The following is a 23612-nucleotide window of genomic DNA, read 5'->3' on the forward strand; positions in this document are numbered from 1 at the left end:
TTGGAAAAGCACGGAAAGAAGTGCTGGAAACGGTAATAAGGACAGTAAGCGACAGATATCGGTGCACCTTGAATGTGATTGAAACGCTTTCTGGAAAACGTGTGTCGGACACCGTCCTTACAGAATGACGCAGCTTGGTGGAACGGAATTTGCGTTGGCCCGCAAAATCGTTGCAGTGTTATGACTGGTTGAGAGATGGCACTGCGATGGCGGTGAACGCGATGCAATCGCATGAAAGTATCGTCCCTTGTTGTAAGCGTTTTCGTTCCTCATAGCTCCTGTGAAGTGCACTCGTCCCGTGTGTGGTACATTTACTTGAATGACGTAATGTGTTCCCATTTGTGTGGTGGCACAAGATGGCGAGCCTAATCGATTCACCCTATCCTTGGTAGTGAGGGCGTCGTCGCAGCAGGCGATCGATGTGGATGGACGCGCCCGGGCCGCAGAGTCGGCCACATTTGCCACGAAATTTCACAACCAAGAAACGAGTATCATACGCCGACTTATGGATGGGATTTCATGTGCCTACTGTAGGACGTTATCTCAAGTAAGGGTGGTACGCAAGATGGAGCCCTGAACCTCCCATGATCCGGACATGCTGGAGAAATGGCGGCTGCCCCCCGTCAGACATCGTTGACGAGTAGAGCGTGTGCTTCTGAGATGATCGTCCCGTGTCACAGGTTATGATGTCGGAATCCGTCTACCTTCATCTACCCTCGAGGTGAGTGAACACGTGCGGACCCTTACTCTGCTTTTCTCATTTCACTACATTTTTCACCTTGAAATCAAATTGTGGGATAAAACAACGTGTCAGGCATTCCCTCCCTTGGCAGCAGTGGCAAATAAATGTTTTGTGGCATTGAATGGTGAAAAAATGTTGTCACGGTGATCGTCGACAGTCGCGCATTTCTCTCCACTGCACAAAAACATTTATTGACCTTTCTTGCCCTCAGTAGCGTAGTTAAAGAAATTTCCTCTGGAAAACGAAATGCGGCTGTGTATTGATTGCCAGGCAAGTAGGTCAAACGTCCCGAGCGTAACTAAAAACAACTCGTCGCACCTTTCAGAAAACAGATAAAGCTTTCGCTGCCACGGTGCTTTAACTTGTTCGTGGTCGGCCTCAATTTTTTTACACGTTAATGGCAACTAAATTCCAAGGAACACAATTGCTTAATAGTCTTCAGGTCCTGATCTAAATTTGGGACGCATTTATTAAACCGTTTTTAAGAATTTACAAATGTTGTCGAACGACGTTTTTAAGAGTTAGCCTATATATGGCTTATAATTTGGAAATTTGCGTGCAAATACCTGATACTACTGAAGTCGTTTTTATATTACCCGGCGATTGCATTGCGTTAATAACGACAACCCGCGGAGATTATGCGAAATTGCGCTACACGTATTTTATCCATCGGTGACGTTGATTTCACTAATTATCCAAATGATAGCACATATGTTATCGCACTTATCTTAGGATATGCCTGCGATGTGAAGAAGGAAAGGAACCCTATAAAAATCGATCACACGAAATCTCATGCGTGCTGTAACCGACCAGCATGTTTAGACAGTGGAATGATACCAAATGCTCTTTCGGTTGACTGTTGGGGAACTCACGTGGGAAACCCTCGGACATTGTGCTTTAAGGTACGGAAGATGCCTGATACTTTGCCACGTGTTTCTTTTATGGAACAGTGTATGACCTGGAGTGTCCCACTTACCAGAAGAATGTAATAAGAACCGGTTGTGTCTGAGTTGAGAAAAACATTTTTTACGTTGGTGTTTAATGCATTTCAACATAATATTGGTTGCCCGTCTGGGTTTGATGACAATCTTGGACTTTGTTTGAAGACATGTGGAGTTTATAAACATTGAGAATTTAGAGGGGAAACCCCCAGTTAAAGTGACACACGTCTATAAATATGTGTGTGGTAAAGTCATCGCAGTCGTCGCTGTGGTTGCCGGGGTAACATCGATCGCTCGCCCATTGCGCATTTCGACAACACCGCGCCCCAGATGTATCGCGATTTCACCTATGAAACGAGCCATTTTATTAAAACAAAAAGACCTCCCTAACTTTAGTATATTTGCACAGTCATACAGTGACGAGCACTTTTTTTTTCCTACCTGGAAAATAAGAAAGTGGTGGTACATAGGGGGTATTGGTGGCCGTTAGAAATAATCTCCTTGCAGGACTTGACAACCGACTGAATTTTAGAAATCGCTTTTCCATTACGTAATGAGGAAACTGGTTACACTGAGGTTTACACTGGCAACACTGACAACGGTTGAACGTACCTAGAGTACAAAAATACAGTTGTTGCCCCTACTCAGTGCATTCCCTGTTTTCTACTGCCATTCGTACTAAGACTTTTAATACAATTTTGGGTGTCTTTATAATTGTGTGAATGCAACGGTCTGTCACACCCAGGGTGGAAACCTCTGTGTGGCAAGAGATGTGGTATTTATTGCTGTTCGCGTATTGAAGTGGTGGTCATCATGTAGCTTTCGTGGGTGTTGCCGTTCTGAGTAGTTTATCTACGTTACTTAGTATTACACTTTAAATCATTTTCCAAAGTATTTTCTCGAAAGCTGTTCTTGCAAATCTTTTTCCCCGGTATTTTAGGGGACGTTTCGACGCGTTGTAAGACGTCACCGGTCTTCGAACATACGTCTGCCATGACCCGCTAGCCATGTTCAACCAACAAAGTAGAAACATTCTCTAGTTTTTTTGTTTCTTTGGACATCTCCCATTTATCGACGTCTCGAAAAAATCGTTTTTTTCCACATACATTTGCCGTCTGATGCCGTAAGGGGAGAGATTTTCTAATGGATGGATAATAATTACTTGAAATTCAGGTAGGAAGGACGACATCAACAATGCTTACAAATATCCATCCGAAGTCAGCAACAACTCGATATTTAACTGATGACGTAGAGGCTTTCTATAGTATATGAAATACAGTATAGAGCACTAGATGTGGGAAAAACTTTAGCATCGATCCCGCGGCTTCTAGAGACAAAAAAATAGCAAGAAAACCACAAAAACGAAGACAAAATCATGAAATACACAGAAAAACGATATGCGTCCGGTCTCTACATGCAATTTGACTATTTTACAAACCAAATATTGTCATCAATTCGCAAAATTTGTGAATTTTGCTACGAAATTAACTCTTTCCAAAACGGATAATTACCGTGATCTATCTCTAACCCCTATCCTACTACTTCAGCGCCACCATTCCCACGGAACCAAAACGGCCAAAATATGACACAAACTCAAAAATGTAAAACTCAATTCTTTCAGTTTTCAACGTTCTTTATGTAATTAAAACGTAAATTTATTACAAATAACGCATAACATTAGGAAGAAACTATTATAAAACACCGATGTTACCAAAGGACGACACTTCGCATGTGCTCCATTCCAAAAGCACGAACATCAACGTGTTCAGGTTGGGCCGCATCCTCCCGGACACGCAAACAACGGTATCTTGCATACACTCGCAGGTTTTGATGCCCAATACTCTGACGTATAGCCCTCTCGATACAATAGAATACGTATTCACCTGACCTAACCTAACCTCAGTCACGATGGAGGCACAGTGTACATGAGCCCTTTCGACACATGCAATATGTATTCATCTGACCTAACCTAACCTCGGTCACGACGGATGCACAGTCTACTGGGCCCTCTCGCCACATGGAATACGTATTCTCCTGACCTAACCTAACCTCAGTCACGACGAATGGACAGTCTACTGCGCCCTCTTGACACATGGAATACGTATTCACCTGACCTAACCTAACCTCAGTCACGACAGATGCACAGTCTACGTGGGCCCTCTCGGCACATGGAATACTTATTCACCTGACCTGACCTAACCTCAGTCACGACGGATGCACAGTCTACTGGGCCCTTTCGACGCATGGAATACATATTCGCCTGACCTAACCTAACCTCAGTCACGACGGATGCACAGTCTACGTGGGCCCTCTCGACACATGGAATACGTATTCGCCTGACCTAACCTAACCTCAGTCACTACGGATGCACAGTCTGCGTGGGCCCTCTCGACACATGGAATACGTATTCGCCTGACCTAACCTAACCTCAGTCACGACGGATGCACAGTCTACTGGGCCCTTTCGACACATGGAATACGTATTCACCTGACCTAACCTAACCTCAGTCACGACGGATGCACAGTCTACGTGGGCCCTCTCGACAAATGGAATACGTATTCACCTGAAAAAACCTAACCTCAGTCACGACGGATGCACAGTCTACGTAGGCCCTCTCGGCACATGGAATACGTATTCTCCTGACCTAACCTAACCTCAGTCACGACGAATGGACAGTCTACTGCGCCCTCTTGACACATGGAATACGTATTCACCTGACCTAACCTAACCTCAGTCACGACAGATGCACAGTCTACGTGGGCCCTCTCGGCACATGGAATACTTATTCACCTGACCTGACCTAACCTCAGTCACGACGGATGCACAGTCTACTGGGCCCTTTCGACGCATGGAATACATATTCGCCTGACCTAACCTAACCTCAGTCACGACGGATGCACAGTCTACGTGGGCCCTCTCGACACATGGAATACGTATTCGCCTGACCTAACCTAACCTCAGTCACTACGGATGCACAGTCTGCGTGGGCCCTCTCGACACATGGAATACGTATTCGCCTGACCTAACCTAACCTCAGTCACGACGGATGCACAGTCTACTGGGCCCTTTCGACACATGGAATACGTATTCACCTGACCTAACCTAACCTCAGTCACGACGGATGCACAGTCTACGTGGGCCCTCTCGACAAATGGAATACGTATTCACCTGAAAAAACCTAACCTCAGTCACGACGGATGCACAGTCTACGTAGGCCCTCTCGGCACATGGAATACGTATTCGCCTGACCTAACCTAACCTCAGTCACGACGGATGCACAGTCTACGTGGGCCCTCTCGACAAATGGAATACGTATTCACCTGAAAAAACCTAACCTCAGTCACGACGGATGCACAGTCTACGTAAGCCCTCTCGGCACATGGAATACGTATTCGCCTGACCTAACCTAACCTCAGTAACGACGGATGCACAGTCTACGTGGGCCTTCTCGACAAATGGAATACGTATTCACCTGAAAAAACCTAACCTCAGTCACGACGGATGCACATTCTACGTAGGCCCTCTCGACACATGGAATACGTATTCGCCTGACCTAACCTAACCTCAGTCACGACGGATGCACAGTCTACGTGGGCCCTCTCGACACATGGAATACGTATTCGCCTGACCTAACCTAACCTCAGTCACTACGGATGCACAGTCTGCGTGGGCCCTCTCGACACATGGAATACGTATTCGCCTGACCTAACCTAACCTCAGTCACTACGGATGCACAGTCCGCGTGGGCCCTCTCGACACATGGAATACGTATTCGCCTGACCTAACCTAACCTCAGTCACGACGGATGCACAGTCTACGTGGGCCCTCTCGACACATGGAATACGTATTCGCCTGACCTAACCTAACCTCAGTCACTACGGATGCACAGTCTGCGTGGGCCCTCTCGACACATGGAATACGTATTCGCCTGACCTAACCTATCCTCAGTCACTACGGATGCACAGTCTACGTGGGCCCTCTCGACACATGGAATACGTATTCGCCTGACCTAACCTAACCTCAGTCACTACGGATGCACAGTCTACGTGGGCCCTCTCGACACATGGAATACGTATTCGCCTGACCTAACCTATCCTCAGTCACGACGGATGCACAGTCTACTGGGCCCTTTCGACACATGGAATACGTATTCGCCTGACCTAACCTAACCTCAGTCACGACGGATGCACAGTCTACGTGGGCCCTCTCGACACATGGAATACGTATTCACCTGAACTAACCTAACCTCAGTCACGACGGATGCACAGTCTACGTGGGCCCTCTCGACACATGGAATACGTATTCACCTGAATTAACCTAACCTCAGTCACGACGGATGCACAGTCTACGTGGGCCCTCTGGGCACATGGAATACGTATTCACCTGACCTAACCTCAGTCACGACGGATGCACAGTCTACGTGGGCCCTCTTGACACATGGAATACGTATTCACCTGACCTGACCTAACCTCAGTCACAACGAATGTTGTAATCGTAATGTGTTTCATATACGTAAAACTGAACTTGATGTGACATTTGTGATGCATGAACATTATACGTAGAATAATATACAGAATGTGACCTTTGTCGTTAAGGCTCCCCATCTAAAAACACCACTTTTCCTGTGATTCATTCGTCCCTCTCCCAACAATTTTCAGTATTTCTGTGCACATTTCAATATTAAATGCTGTATTCAAGACATTACACTCAAAACACGCCTGTTTCTCATAGTAAAGTCCTTGCTTGGCATGCAGTTTTCTATTTTACATCACAGGTGGCCCTAGGAGCGTTAACTCTCCTAATAACCCTGTTCTGCTGATATTCATTTTGTAACATCCGTATTGAACGTCCGTCAAGCGTATCGTCTGGCAACAATGACGTTACCGTACTCCCGCTAAATGTACGCGTATCCGACCGCCACGTGGACAGAGCTGGTTTCCGTTCAACGAGAGCCGCAGCCGGGACAGGAACACATTACGATAGGTCGTTTCTACGATGGTGCTCACATTTTCACAATGAATAACTTTCGAAAACCAAATTCACACCGAGAGCAACGCGAGAAACAAAGCCTTGCAAAACCAAAACTTCAGAGAGGATCACGTGGTGGACAGGACGTAATGGCGATTTTGTCTCGAGCGACCGCCAGAGGGTGGCTACGCTAGTCTAGAGGAAAGAGCAGTGGGGAAGAGCCGCTCCTTGTGTTTCCTTCCTCCATGGCGTTAACTGTTAACGAACGACATTTTAGCGATACCGTTTATCTCACGATGGTTTCGTTTTCAGTTCCTTTCCTCTGTAACCGTGCATTTGAGACTACGCATTAGTACCATAACTATTAAAAAGCAAGCGAGCTGGTGTCATACTCCAAATGGTTCGTAATTCAACGTGGTCACCGATTAGGAATATCACCCAAATGCAACTTGATGACTGTATTCATATTTAACGACCTGTACTATAAAATGCAGCATCGTTCTGAATTCCAATACATGACGTACATTGTCACGCGGTTCTACGTGAATAAATGCGTTTTCGAGTACGAGTTATAACACCTTATAACACCGACCACACGGACGTCTCCCCTCCCAGGTAACTTCTGCTTGAAGATACGAACCCTAAATCCCATACATTTGACGTCAGTGCTTCAATGCAGTAATCTCTCCAGAATTATATATTGAAAGAACACAAAATTGGTACAACTAAGATTTATTGAAGGAAGAATGGCAGGTAGCAAGCAATTCCAAACAGAAAATGCAAAACGTGCACAAAACAGAATATGCAGCACTCATGCTCCAGATCACCAAAGAGTGTACACAAAATACAGAAGTCCCATTGAGCCACACTACATAATTCTGCATAACTTTATGACATGACAAAAAAAAAAAAAAAAGAACAGAAAACACCATGACTAACACATACACTGCTGACCTCCCTCCCCCACCAGGTAACAGTCATGAAGTCACATTAAAACTCCAGCGCGAAACATGCTCCAGATCCAAGAGTGTAGACACACAACAAACACGCAATTGGCAAAATATGCAACAGCACAAGAGCCTGTCCGTCTGTCCGAGGCACTCCTTGCAGAAGTACTGGTTATTCACGGACCGCGGCTTGCAGTCTTCGCTGTAGATACTGAAGTATCCACAAACACGGTTGCCCAGGAGTGTATAGTGTCGGTCACCCTAATAGATTTCGACGAAATTGGAGGAAAATGCAAGAGTAGAACTAAACGCAATTCAATGCGCACGATAACCTTACCTATTCCATCAGACGACACCCACGTGTCCTAGAAGCAGGAGTCCGAGCGACTGGGTGCCCCCGTCGAAAACTTCTGGAAGCCCCCCCTCCCGCCCTTTTTTTTCGGCGTTGGCAGTTATGGCGCGAATTTTTTCTCTTTCTCGGAGGCGCGATGCCAGCGCAGTTGATCTCAATGTGCATAAAAATGCATTTTGTACTTAGCGCTTTCGTCAAATTGCATCTTTACTGGCTATGTCGGCCTCTCTGTGGGTGCCTCCTCCGATTGACACGAAACACAGCGGGGTTTATAATCGAGGCACGAAATGTTAGCTTACGTCAACAATGTTTCGAACTGTGGGAAGATAACCTCCAGAAAAGATAACCAAACCTGTAACCTTAGGCGCCGACCGTGTGGGTGCTTGGGGTCCGACACGCGTCCACGAACTGCCTGCTTCTTAAATGCGTACTTTTTATTAGGTAATCTAAATTAGAAAATACATTTTCTTATAACACCTTATGTAATGCGATATATTCCTGGAATCTGCATTTCGCGTTTTGTCTCTCTGCAGCGCGTGACGGACTCAGGCGGTGCGAACCTTCCCGTACGAATACGATGATAGCGACGTTCATTGTATGATAGAGTTGCCTCTCGATGTAAAGAGTTTTCTTCTCTCTCTCTCTCTTTCTGACAGCGTTGGAATCTGTGTGAGTTCATCTTCAGATTTGGTTTGGCTAACCTGACCGAACTTAACACACCCAACCTAGCCTTAACTGCCACCAGAAATCGCGAACGTGCTATGGGCATTTGCGTGAGAGACTTCACACTGAGATGTTTGTCTTCTTCCTCCCACTTTTTACTCTGTGCTCGTCAATGCATTCCTCGAAGTAGCTATCATATTTTGCTGGCGGTGCCAGTACCATTGCTGTTTCATTGCTGCTCAGAGCTGAAGCTCCAGTTCGCCATAACTGGACGGTCTATGGGGCGGTCGCAATATTATTCCCAGGCACTCATGTTTTCACCCTGTTTACTCGTAAAATCGGCAGGAAAAAAATAAAATTTTGTTCATCGACAGCGGCGCGCCGATCAGACGAACTGGCGGCGGCGAGCAAAAATTGCCCGGCGGCGGCAGCGTGGCGGCGCGGCGCACACCTCTATAGGTTGTGCTTTGTTGAGCGCATAGCGCACAGAGTGTTCACTACCGTGGTGGCGCAAAACAGGGTGCCAGCTGTACAACAAGCTTGCCAACGGGGCACAGAAATATCTTTCTATTCTAGCCACCCAACTAGCGAGCGAACGACTATTCTCCGTCTGTGGCCTTACCGTGACATCCAGAAGGGAGAGCCTTCTGCCGGATGATGTAGAACAGCTATAGTGTTTCTGCACGGCAACACCACCTTCTGAATGCATACTGACAGATGTTTCGCGCTTGTATACCGCTGCAAATGAAAACATATCTGTTCTGTACCTTTGCACTTTATTTACGCTCCACATATGCGTGCAAACCGTGTGATTTTGCAACCATTCGCTTCGTATTCGCTTCGGTTTACAAACCACTATTCGCGGGTCTAGACTTGATGACAAACGGGGTGTGCGACTTTCACTGTTTTTCGGTGTACCAGAGAAGCCGAAAGATCTTTTTCCGTAACACATTCTGGTCTGTACTTGCCCCTCAAGCAATGGGATAGGGACTTCCCTCTACATCGTCATCACTTATTTGTTGTTGTTGTTTACTTCTGACTTGATGAGAAACGGGGTGTGCGACTTTCATGGTGTGTACCCGCACGACCGTTAAATAAAAGCAAGAAAAGCAGATTTCCACTATAGGTACATAACAGATACAGGTTACTACGCAGAACGAAATTGCTTAAATCTGACTTGATGAGAAACGGGTGTGTGACTTTCACTGTTTTCTGCAAGACATTGTTTTCCAGAAGCCTACATTATTTGGTTGTGATGGGACCCTAGCTTGCAGAGACTGTTTATTGAGAAGACATAGGACGTGCTTCCATATCAAGCATCTCTTTTGTGTCTCTCGCTATCTCACTTTGGAGATTTTCAAGGTTACCAAGGTTACCACAAAAATTCAGAAATCCCTTCATGTGAAACAGCCGTGTCTTAATAAGGCTTCCGGAACCGCTCCTCTTATTCACCAAGTATTCCCCTTGGTGTACTCACTGAGCGAGGGATTGATTTAACGGCCATGTCTTTGGAGCGGAATGTCCGTGCACCGAAATGTCCACACTGTAATGTCCTGATCCGAAATGTCCACAGATGTTCACATGTATACAATGTACACATCTGAACAAGAGCTCGAGGAGATATCTCATCATCAAAACATCGAGTGCCGTACTCCAAAGCCGATGTGCAAGACATATTGAGGCCTCTTACGCAGACTATTACTCGGCAGCGATGGCTACAAGACGACAGGAATTCCTCGTTGCTCCATCAAGTTGACCCGGATCGGAAATTTAGAGTTCCGTCCACGGTACCTCGGTCTATCCAGACGCTCTTGCACAGGTTCCGTCTGAACGTGCCATATACGGGCGCCAATTCCTCCATAAAATTGGGAAGGCTGATTTAGCGAACAGTACACTTTGTGCAACCGTGGAGGACACTGAGCATGTTCTCGTGCACGTTCTCGCGAAAGGGGGGGGGGGGCGGGTCTGTTTATAGGAGTAGCCGAATTTATCGTATGACGTATTCAACCTCTCCCTAGTATTTTTCCTCATCAACGTCAACATCGAGGAGATTGTCCATTTGCCCATCCTCGTGGCAACCTCCAGAGTCGCAATCTCGTCCAAAGAGCTCTGCTGAACATTTTCAAGGTCATCGACGCTCAATGGCGGCTGTAAGACCATGTTTCTTACCAGCAAACTGACGCTTATATTTTTCAAGGTAAGCTTAAAGATGGTTATGAATAGTACTTTCAAATTAATATTTGGCAGAGTTCGAGGTAACTCGTTACTGTAAGTAAGTTCCTTTTCTTGGTAACTTGTAACTTAACTCGGTACTTTTGCCCCGTGGTAACTTTCAGAGGAACTCGTTCCTTTTTCAGGTAACTTTGCTAAAGTAACTCAAGTTACTTTTAAGTCGCTTTTCACTCACGTCCACATATTTTCTTGCTTTCTCTCCAGTTCCTTCATGGCATTTTCCCCATAAAACGTGATATTCAATCAATGACAGTATTTTATTGAGGAAGTAAGAACCGCTGCCATTGAAATTAAGCTGAACCATTGTGCGCCCACAGGGAGTATGCAAGACGTTCGAATAGACCTTTACGAGAGAAACGTCACCATGACATTGGTAGACATACTGAAACCGAAACAAATCGGAAGGAGAGGGCTGGGTTCCAGTAACGGGCACTTGTTCGCTGCCTCCCATTGAAAGAAAAGCAGGACCGAGGGTCGCGTCCCTTGAAAGGACCATATCGTAATCCCCATAGATTGAGAAGTTACCGGTCAAAAAGAACTCGTTACAAGTTAAGTTACCGTGTGTAAAATGGAACTAAGTTAATAACGAAGTTCTTCAGCATGAAATGTAACTCGCAGTTACTGAGTTACTTATAAATAAAGAACGAGTTACTTCCAAGTTACTTCGGACATAAAATAGCATTATGCAGGTGCAGCGCGCGTGAGCAGTTGAGTTAGATCTTGATGTCCTGCGGGGGAGTGCAACACGCTTAGATCGTTTTCGTTTATGTCCAACAATAGACCTCTCCCTGTTTGTAAACAAATGATGTCATAGTGTTCGACAGCGCCAAAATTTGGTAGAATTGAACTACGCTCGAAGCTAGAGGTGAACAAGGTCGCCCTCGAAAGCCACGGTCTTGAGGGGATTAGGATATGGTCCCTTAAAGAGACGCGACCCTCGGTCCTGCTTTTCTTTCAGTGGGAGGTAGCGAACAAGTGCCAGTTCGTGGAACCCAGCCCTGTGCTTCCGATTTGTTTCGATTCCAGTCTGTCTACCAATGTCATGATGACGTTTCTCTGGTAGAGGTCTATTCAAACGCTTTGCATCTTACCCCCTGTGGGCGCACAATGGTTCAGCTTCATTTCAATGGCAGCGATTCTTACTTCCTGAATAAAATACTGTCTTTGATTGAATATCACGTTTTATTGCAAAAAAAAAAATGCAATGGAAGAACCGGAGAGAAAGCAAGAAAATATGTGGACGTGAGTGAAAAGCGAGTTAAAAGTAACTTGGAACTTAACTTAAGTTACTTTGGCAAAGTTACCTGAAAAAGGAACGAGTTCCTCTGAAAGTTACCACGGCGCAAAAGTACTGAGTTAAGTTACAAGTTACCAAAAAAACGAACTTAGTTACAGTAACGAGTTACCTCGAACTCTGGTAATCCCCTCAAGACCGTACGTGGCTTTCGGGCGCGACCTTGTTCACCTCTATCTTCGAGCGTAGTTCAATTCTACCAAATTTGTGGCGCTGTCGAACACTATGACGTCATTTGTCATAGCGCTGCTCCTGCTGCTGCTATAGCGCAGCTCACGCGCGCTGCGCCTGCGTAATGCTATTTTGTGTCCGAAGTAACTTGGAAGTGACTCGTTCTAACTGGAAGTAACTCAGTAACTGCGAGCTACATTTCAGGCTGAAGAACTTCGTTATTAACTTAATTACATTTTACACACGGTAACTTAACTTGCAACGAGTTCTTTTTGATGAGTAACTTCTCAATCTATGATATTTGGTTTACATATAATGAGCACTGAATAACGCGTCCTGGAGTAGCCAGTCCCGAGTAGTTTGGGACTACCATCTCCATTTTTTGTTTTACCAATCAATCAATCAAATCAATCAATCAATAATACTTTCAAACCCATTTAAAATCCATTGAGATATGACGATAATTGGAAAGACTGTGTGTCGCCACGCCTGTGGATCATAAAACTTTCACTGCTTGAGACCCATTGCAGAGCATCCCGTGTAGATGCATAAATTAAAAGAATCAGTGGCGATGTAGCCGTAAAGGCGAGAGAAATGCGTTAGCATTACGCGCCTTTTCCGGTCTATACTTGACTTCCGGTTGTCCACCTCCGGTCTATACTTGACTTCCGGTTGTCCACTTCACGTCTATACTTGACTTCTGGTTGTCCACCTCCGGTCTATACTTGACTTCCGGTTGTCCACTTCACGTCTATACTTGACTTCTGGTTGTCCACCTCCGGTCTATACTTGACTTCCGGTTCGACACTCTCAATTACTATATGTAAGTCCATTTAATTACCCTTTAATTAGCCTCAATTACTTTCAATTAGCGAAGGTAACCCCAGGTTACCTGAGGTAATCTTGAATTCCATATAATTCTCTTGAATTGCGTTTACTTGCTTTAATTATTGTCAATTTCCCTTTGACGTTAATTACCGTTAATTAAATTTAATTACCTCCGGTAAGCTGCGGTTACGTTTGGTAATCTTTGTAATCATTTAATCTTTCTCTTAGTTACATATATCTTACATTCATTAGCTTTAAACTCAACTTTCTTGATTTAATTACCTCTAATTACTCTTACCTCTCACTCTTAATTACCTTCAACTACTTCAATATCATATCATTCACTTCCATTTACATTTACCCTCTTGTATCCTCTTTACATGTTCACTTATACCTCTGCCTCGGTGAGGCTTCACCATATCACACACAGACACACCACACGTACATACAGCTTTTTCCATTTTGACTCTTTTAATGCTAACGCATTCAAATGTGCACCACGTTGGGTACTATGATATCATGTACTGTTTTAATAGGGCCTACTTGCGCCTAAAAATCACACTTGTACTTAACGCGTTACAAGTAATTGAGTTACGTGTAATCAATTACTTTTTGGGTACATTTACGAGTAATCAATTGCATTTTTGAACAAGTAATTTTTGGAGTGATCTGGTTACAATTTTGAGTACTCAATTACTTTTGAAGTAGAGACTGACACATAACACCAATGTTTCGGGACAAATTCCCTGTGCCTTTGTTGGGCTATCTATAATAGTAAGCGGAGGACATCGTAATAGCGTTTTGGAGTTTGAGGCTTCTCTCTACTAATCTCTCCCTACTCTTCCTGCCCTACTAGGCTGTGTCAGGTTACAGCATAGGTCATGCTTCGGAATTCCAGTGAGTCATGTGGGAGTTCCAAGTGACTTACTCCCGTCCCTCAGTTTTTTAGAGTTGAGGCCTCGAAGGGTGAGCGTCGGGACAGGAAATATAACAGTCGTACAGTCACCTGGACTATACTATACGCACAGGGCCACTCTATCGTCTTCCAGTGGATCCCGGGTCACGTGGGCATCAGCGGAAACGAGGACGCAGATCGAACAGCCGCCGTGTCCCCATCATCTTGTCTCGGGGGGATCGCCGTTACCTCGTCTCAAGCCTCACTGGCCACATGATGCAGTCTCAATGGCAACGTGACATCACCACCCACTCTCTGCTGTACTCCGTTGACCCCACATTGTCCCTTACTCTCCCCCGCCAAATGCCGCGTTCCTTTACCACAGTATTCCACCGCATGATACTTAATGTGGCTTTTACACCGGCTTTCAAACACCTCCTCGGTGTCTGCGCGTCCAGCCTCTGTTCCACATGTGGTGTGCGCGGTGACCTTCATCACGTCCTCCTGGTCTGCGGACAGTACGAGCGCGAGCGCGCCCTCGTGGAAACTACTCTTCAACGCGTCGATCAACGCCAGTTCGACTTAGCCAAAATTCTCGGGCCATGGTCGGACACCTCACATCTGATATGCAAGGCCTACGAGCTGTTGCTGAGTTCCTCTCCAGCACTGGACTAATGGACGAACTCTAATAGGACACCTTTCCATCATCATCACTTTCTCATCCCTTCCACAAACGGCGGAGAATGACCCACCACATCATCATCCCATTTATGTATGTGTGCGTGTGTGGACTATACTTGCCTCTGTTAGCTACAATTTCTATGCCTACGTGCCCGCTGCCATATCACGGAGTCGGCAAGCGAATTACGAACGATCAAAAAAGGAAGGCATGGGGAACTTCGGCATGCCTGCGTTCGAAGACTGTTATGTCGTGGTACTGATCTTGTCCAAGCAGCGCTTCCTAGTCAGTTCTCGCTGAGCACCCGATCATGCGGAAAGTCTGTCTCAGGTACAACACAACACTTACATCAAGCGCTGCCGTGGAGCGGACCTTCAGCGTAGCAGCCAATATCTTAACAAGGAAGGGCGGCAGAATGACAGAAAAAAATTATGAGACGCGAGTGCTGTGTTAGCGCGTGAATAACCATTGTTTGCCTCATTTGTTGGTCATGTTAAATATCATTTACTTTTCACGCGCGACTCTTTCGTGTTATTTCAGCTGTGGGAATCACTTGGGAGCTGAAATTTTTGCAAAAATTGAAAGTAACGGCCCGAATAACACATTTCGCGCAGAGTAATTTGTAATGGTAATTAGTTACTGTTGCCAGAACGGTAGTCAATTATTGTTTTTGGAGTAACAGGCAGAACAGGCCAACAAATAACTGAACGAGCCTTCCCTCACACCCACTTCCCTCTCCCACGAGCCGCCAGTCCAGGCGGGCAGACCGCTCGTCTACCATACGTTACCTCTCATATGCGGGGACAGACGAGCTCATCATCTCACAATGTCGTGGTCAGATTGCACTAGCTGTTACCATCCCAGTCGTTTTCCCACGCACATGACAGACTTCGAAGTCACCTCACAGTCATTCAGAATGATATACTTCTCTTTTCTGATTCCTTTTGCAGTTTTGCTATTTGCGAGTAGATATACAGTTACACTGCACGTTGCGTGTAAAATTCGGGTGTACCCGCCGCTGGTAGCGCGGGTGTGTACTTGCATCACGCGCTTCGGGTTGCGACTGCGGGTGGAATATCTACGGGTGCGGGTATGAATTTACTTACCGCGCACATCTCTAGTAGCACGTTGATTAGTTCAATTTCTAAACAACAACTTTATTTTGGGGTGTTTCATCGTCAGGGTCCAACTTAACTGTTGTATACATTTTCTATGTTATGCTAATAATTTTTTTCTCCAATGGTAACAGCCAATGCAATCTTATGGCATACATGTTTAGATAATCAAATAGGCACACAACACAGCAGAGAGGACACTGCAGGGAGTTTTAACAAGATGTCTGAAAATCTGCCTCGGGGTACCTCGAGCCACCTCAATGTTTTGGCAACAGCAGAAGCCAGAGAGCTGCCTTTAGAGGTGCTGAGAACGCAAGAAATAGTGCGCCACCATCTTGGCCCGAATATGCGCCATGACGGGCACCCCCTGGCACGGAAGTTGAGATGCAGAAAGTCTGAATGCTACAAAGTCATCGCTCCTTACCAGCACAACTTGCCAAAAACACAGCCACCAAGAGCGACTTGGACTCTAGAGCTACCCCGGATTTGCATCTCCGTACTTGGAGTACACCACCCCGGGTCAGCTTTGCCCACTGCAGTGCTGAAACAGCATTGTCTATCTATGATGGAGCGTCACTCTAGCAGCACTGCAATTTTTACTGACGGATCGGCGACGGCATCAGGCTCAGCACCTGCCGAGTGGGTGGTATACAGCGATGCAAAAGCCGGACTCCAAGCTATGCTTTCTTTCTTCGGAAGTGGCTCTATGACACCAACAGTTTGCCAAATACTCAATGTATACAAAAAATATAGAGTCGCCGGCCATGAAGTATCTCTGCAGTGGATTCCTAGACACGTGGGTCTATAGGAGGAAATCAAGCTGCAGACGAACTCGCGGACACACCTATCTTCAACGATACATCCGGTAATATACTCAAAGTCAGATGTTACATCTTTATTGAGGTCATTGTCGCAGGAAATGTGCAGACGGCGATGGGTACAACTGCAGACTGATACATCGCATAGATCCGGAGCTCAAGTTTTCTGTTGTGTCTACGTTGCCACGCTCTATTCAGACGTTTTTACACCAGTGTCGGCTGAATGTTCCTTATGGTCGTCATTTTCAACAAACACACACTACAACTACATTGCAGTACATCTACAGCAACGATTTCGAACAAGTGTTTGGCATTCGTTCACAGAGAACGTATGTTTGACAAGTAGGAAGGGAGTTGCCCCAGGACAGAAGTCGCCGATATTTCGAATAGAGACTGTTCTTCTTCTGGGCACCGTCCTCATCATTGGCATGGTATTTAAAGAGTTAGGTGTGACGTGTTTAAAGGTTCATTCGAATTGTGGATCAACAGCCCGAAGGGAAGAAAGGGTCCGTACGGGCTTCTACGGCCGAAGTGAATGGCCGCTTTGTTAGAGTGTGGAGGGGATTATGTGAACGTAGTGATCTAGGGTTCAGACCGGTTACAGAAAAATGGGAGGTTTACGAACACGTGGACGAAACGTGACAACAGGCAAGAATTGCCGAGCATAGCGAAAGATAAGGAGGTTAGTGGTTATGTTGGGGAAATTCCAGAACGAGCAAAGGTTTTTCTTTCTTTAGGTATTTGTAATGCAAAGTTGTGGCATGCAATAAAGCAAGCACAAAGCAGTGGCCATGCAGAACCTAACAGGTGATAATGGAGATAGAAAGGAAAATCATATTTTATTTGTGAAGTGTTTCTAGGGTGCCTTGTGATTTGTTGATACCAGACGGGTGAAGAGCGTTGAACTTGTATATGAGATAAGACTCCCTATCACGTCTGCCACGTGTGGATCTAAACCCGGTTTCTAAAATATATAGTTTAATGTTGTCAAAATTGTGACCAGGAATGTTAAACTGTTCAGCGACTGCTTTGGGGAGTTTGTTGGACGTGTCGGGTCTGTGTCCGGTAAGGCGGTTGTTCATTTGTTGGCCGGTTTCACCAATGTATTGCATAGAGCAGTCGCCGCATTCAATGCAGTATATATGACATTGGAGCTTGTGCATGTGAGTGCGTAGTTAACGGGGTGGGTGTAATTGCTCGCAGTGCTTTTGATGGAGTTGAACGATCTAGTTGATGTTGAACGTTCTTGCATGTTTTGCAGCGCAAAAAAAAAAAAAAAAAAAGAACGAAAAGGAAAAAAACCCTTTGCTCGTTCTGGAATTTCCCCCACATAACCACTAACCTTCTTATCTTTCGCTATGCTTGCCAATTCTTGCATGTTGTCCCGTTTCGTCCACGTGTTCGTGAACCTCCCATTTTTCTGTAAGCGGTCTGGAGCCTAGATCACTACGTTCACAAAATCCCCTCCACACTCTAACAAAGCGGCCATTCACTCCGGCCGTAGAAGCCCGTACGGACCCTTTCTTCCCTTCGGGCTGTTGACCCACAATTCGCATGAACCTCTAAACACGTCACACCTAACCCTTTAAATACCATGCCAATGATGACGACGGTGCCCAGAAGAAGAACAGTCTCTATTCGAAATATCGGCGACTTCTGTCCTGGGGCAACTCCCTTCCTACATCTCTACCGGTTCGCTGGATCTCTACCCATCTACGTATGTTTGACAAGGGTTGACGATTAAGACGGCTGAATGCGTGATGCGGCGTGACCCTTGTAGTTGCGCGGAGGTGGGCCTGCATTACATTCTCTCAAAAGTGCCTAAGAAGGCCTTGCATCATAGGTACCAGTCACCCACCTACTCGGTGCAAGTGAATTACACAAAAAATATATATAAGATTTATTCCAGCGCAAACTACTCCTATAATAAAATGTATTGCAGTGCAGAGATGATATAGTGCTCTGCTCAGTACAAGACAAAAACCACCAATCATTTGTTACAAAATTGTCTGTCACTTGTTACAGGTGCGGAGGCTATTCTTTTTTGTTCATTCTCGTTTGACCGAAAAGCGTTAGATGATGATGATGGTTGCAGTTTGACGGGGCACAGACAACTGAGATCAGAAAAGCTTTTAGAGGGGAAAAGAGTGATGACACCATCTGGGCACGTGTTGGCCTACCTGAAGAATACCCTGCGCTTGGTTCGCCTCCTGGTCATTATTAAACATGGGTTGGAAAAAACAGGAATTTTCCGTGCGTCGACACTGCGCAATTTTTAAATGTTCCTTCAAACAGTGCCAGAACATTCAGTCCAAGTGATGAGTAATGTCATAACGCATTACTAGTCAAAGTGTAATGCGTTACCACTACTCAATACCTGTTCCCAAATTGTAATGCATTACCATTACTGAAATGTAATGCATTACTCCCCACCTCTGGCTTTGTGACGCACCAGCTACCCGCCCTTACAAAAAGTGTTGCTCTCTTCTGGCACGAAGCCTACAGAACTCCAGTCAACCGGTATAAAGAAAGATTGAAAGCATTCTATAGACTTTCTGTCACCCATGTCGTCCTCTTAAGGAAAAAAAAAAAAAGACATTTTCCTGCAGAAAGTCTACAGACCACACAGTGGCAGGAAGCAGGCAGAATGTATACATTTTACTCACCTGAACACGGTTCCTGAAATCCGTACTGTGACACTCAGATGTACCAAAGTGTGCCAAGCTGCCGAATTTTTGATAACTCTACAGACACTGGTACGCACTGGCTTGGAAGTAAAAAATCAGTGGCGATTTAGCGGTTAATGCGAGTGAAATGCGTTAACATTAGGCGCCTTTTCCGGTCTATACTTGACTTCCGGTTGTCCACTTCACGTCTATACTTGACTTCTGGTTGTCCACCTCCGGTCTATACTTGACTTCCGGTTCGACACTCTCAATTACTATATGTAAGTCCATTTAATTACCCTTTAATTAGCCTCAATTACTTTCAATTAGCGAAGGTAACCCCAGGTTACCCGAGGAGCTAATCTTGAATTCCATTTAATTCTCTTGAATTACGTCTACTTGCTTTAATTACTGTATTTGACGTTAATTACCTTTAATTACATTTAATTGCCTCCGGAACCCGCGGTCATTTTTAACACCCAGTTTTCTTCTTATAAAACTGTTAAGTTTGCCAGTAAGATGCACCATGCGAAGTAATTTACACCACAGAGTCATAATTATCGCAGAAACTGAATTTAAAATATGCCGCAAAAAAGCGACCGTGCGCAACGGTGGTGAAGAGCAGTACCAGCCTGTGATCTGCCTGGAACCTCGCGCTGACGCTATAAGGAGAACGCTCGCTGATTGGCCTAGAAAAATGTTGTCTGCTACTCCGCTGTCGTCTGCTACTCGGCTGTTCGGGGTTCTGATAAAGCCTTTCTCCTTGCTCGGTAATGCTTCGGGCGCTCCTTGTATCCCCAAACTGGCAAAACAGGTTTACGGCGGCAAAGGAACAATGCGCTGACCCCCACTGATCGGCAAACCAGAACGAGTCTCCTTATGCCGTCATCGGTGACGTGCCATCATACCTCCTCATCCTCGTTATAGCTGGAGTGGCGAGTTAAGGGTGAAGGCGCGGAGCTATGTTTATGTGAGTTTTTTTCTGGGTAACAAATTGCACACATCAAAACCTTTCGCGCTATTCGGTATAATGACACACACACTTTCATCAGATGTCTTAATCTGAATTTTTTTTGGATGGCCCTCTGTACTCCTTTAATATTTCTCTTAATTACATATACATTACATTCATTACCTTTAAACTCAAATTTCTTGCTTTAATTACCTCTAATTACTCTTACCTCTCTCTTATTTACCTTCGACTAGTACAATTTCATATAATTTACCTCCATGTACATTTACCTTCTTTATTCCCTTTTACATGTCCACTTATACATCTGCCTCGGTGAGGCTTCACCATCTCGTACAGAGACACACAACACATACACACTCATACGTAGTTTTTTAATGCGTTATCATTAGGAGTGTCAAAATGGAAAGAGCTGTATGTGTCTGAGATGGTGAAGCCTCACCGAGACAGCGGTATAAGTGGACATGCAAAGGGGATATAAAAGGGTAAATGTAAATGGAGGCAAATTATTTAAAATTGAAGTAGTCGAAGGTAATTAAGAGTAAGAGGTAAGAGTAACTGAAGTTAATTAGAGGTAATTAAAGGCAATTAAAACAAAAAAGTTGAGTTTAAAGGTAATGAATGTAAGATACATGTAATTAAGAGAAATAAATAAATAAATGAAATAAAAGAATACCGAAGGTAGCCGCAGGCTTTACCGGACGTAATTAAATGTAATTAACGCCAATTAAAGGGGAATTGAGAGTAATTAACGCAAGTAAGCGTAATTACAGGTAATTAAGGGAATTGAAGATTATCTCAGGTAACTTGGGGTTACCTAAGGTAACTGAAAGTAATTGAGGCTAATTAAAGGTTAATTAAGGTGACTTACATATAGTAATTGAATGTCAAACCGGAAATCAAGCATTGACTGGAGGTGGACAACCGGAAGTGGAGAACCGGAAGTAAGTATGAACCAGAAATGCATACCGGAAGTTAAGTATTGACGGGATGTAGACAACCGGAAGTCGGGTTTAAACCGGAAGTGGATACCCGGAAGTAAAGTATGAACAGGAAAAGGCGATTATTGCTAACGCATTTCTCTCGCATTTGCCGCTAAATCGCCAGTGAATTAAAGACAGGAAGCGAAACTTCTGTGATGAGATATGTAAAATTTCCAGAATATTGGAGCCTCGAAAAAAAAAAAAAACAGCTTATTTAGTGTTTTTTTTTTTCGAAAATTTGCCACGAATAAAGTTAGTGAAGATACTGTAACTTGTTTATTGACGTATATATAAAGAAAGTTACCCCATAAAAGTCCACCCGTGCCAGTGTGCCGTGCACCTCCGATTAGTCAATGCAAGCGGAACATTGATAAAGCTCTGGAGACCCTGTAGATTTCAAAGAGATTGAGCATCGCAAAAAACAATCAAGACGTTGAAAACAATCAAGATGGCGGTGGTGCGAAGGGCAGTTGAGAGGTTGCTCCGCAGTCGGCGATGTGTCGCTTTGGCAGATATGTCTCCGTGTTGTTATTTGCCTGTCTTTCAGTAAGCAGTTCGACAGTTCCACGAAAGCGAAATGAAAGCGCCAAACAACTTCTGAACAATCGCATTTCCATTGCTTGCAATGCTGGTACACTGCTCACCTTTTTCCTATAGGGTTGACGATTGGCACAAGGAGAAATACATCTAACGTTCGACAACGGACGAACCATTGTACAAAAGTGCCGTGAACACTGCAGTCTGCAGCAGTCAAAGCGAAAGCGACGAATGACGATGGCGATCTTTCGCCACTTATAGTCCAAGTACTCTGTAGGCTGAATGTGAAAACTAAAATTCGGGCGCCTCCCAATGTGCTGGCGCACGAGAAATGCCATCTGGGCCACAGGAACCCTAGAGCCCTAGATGCACGGTATCCAGTGTCCGGTCATGGAAAGCTTTCATTTGATGCTGACAGATGGCGAAAGCGGCCCGTTTTGTATGCAGCGCAAAATTTGATGGCAAATAATTGAGCAAAAAAGATGGTGGCCTCCACAACTTGCTGGAAAGGACCGTAGGTCTTCAAGTATTTGAACATATAACTATTATAAGGAAAGAACAAAGCCTCCAAAACAACTTGCCAGCATTAGAGGGAGCCCTTTGGAACAATTAGAGCAAATAATTTGTCACCGTAAATTCCTAGCAGCGCGGGCAAACCCTTTTGTGTGACTGTCCACTGTCGTGGACGTGATGCACACGAGCAACAGGACCCCCGTGTTGTTCCTGCAGTGGATGGACGTGTTCTGTTCTCGCCGAGTTTTCGTCTCCCGGCTTAGACTTTATAAAGCTCTGGAAGCGTTCGGAATTGATATACTCTCTTTGCTTTGGGAATACGAATGCAGCAGTAATCGACGTTGATTTGAATGTTGAAACTACGCAAGGGATCATCAAATGGGTTTTCCGCGAATCTGCGAAATATCGCGGAATCCTTCGTTTGGCACGGAATTTTACGGAACCTCTTATCTTTAGGAGTGTGCGGATATTCGAGTTCTCGAACTCGAATTATTTCATTCGCGAATCAAATACCCAATATTCGGATTCCCGAATATCCGACTATTCGCCGGTACATGAACGGCACCTCCGGCTTCACCTGACGCTACCCTGCATAAGGTGAAGCCTGCTTTACGAAATTGCCCATGCTACAGGACCAACACAAACAGATTGTAGTTTAGCTTCAGATAATGTTAGCCCAAGTTTATTGTGCATACTTGGCCTGAGGAACGGGCAGCGTCCCTCCCGTGTGCACTTTAGCGGTGACAGTAGGGGATTTTGATTTGATGTTTGGGAGTTTGTCTTTAATGCCTACAACCCAGAAGCAAAAAGGATGTCCTAAAGATGTAACTTCCACAAGGCATGTATCGTAAGCTCCCTTTATAATCTTCCTATAAAGTTCATATAAACTCTGTAGATGCTGAAAGATCTTTCAGCAGATATAAAGATTGCAGGTGACAGACGGCATTCATTGTCAGAGGAGAACACAAGATATCATGTATGTAATGCTGAGCCACAACAGTGCTTTGAATTAAGCGGACAATTGCTCACCGGACATCTGCTCACCCTGTTCTATTTTCCATGAGCCCACCCTGATAGTTTCACAATTTATTTTCATCGGTTTTACGATAATAAGCGCTGTATTTTTTAAATCACAATTTTATATTTCGAACCTTTTAGAAAGGAATGCATCGTCAGAGAGCTGCTAAAAACCAGCTTCGGAGTTCCTTTAGTGGAGGTAATGACTTACATAACGCAACATATGACAATCTTAGATGCTGTCAGTCGTTTTGGCCCTTTGTAGCCGTGGACACAGCGTG

At 44.9% G+C, this 23612-nt stretch overlaps 1 protein-coding gene across 5 annotated transcripts in view; it reads left to right on the forward strand.

Annotated features, from left to right (window-relative positions):
• Positions 1 to 234: 234 nt before the first annotated feature.
• The window catches only part of LOC135389179 (sodium channel protein para-like), a 292829-nt gene continuing 269451 nt past the window's right edge, over positions 235 to 23612 (forward strand). For 4 of the 5 annotated variants that reach the window (XM_064619243.1, XM_064619246.1, XM_064619244.1 and 1 more), the window contains exon 1: positions 236 to 721. The gene's annotated coding sequence lies outside the window, so the exon portion shown is untranslated. Of the gene's footprint in view, positions 722 to 23612 lie in introns of all 5 variants that reach the window. The other variant, XM_064619242.1, reaches the window with a different exon arrangement.

This window comes from Ornithodoros turicata, chromosome 3, assembly GCF_037126465.1.
Source record: "Ornithodoros turicata isolate Travis chromosome 3, ASM3712646v1, whole genome shotgun sequence".
NCBI classification, from domain to species: Eukaryota; Metazoa; Arthropoda; class Arachnida; order Ixodida; family Argasidae; genus Ornithodoros; species Ornithodoros turicata.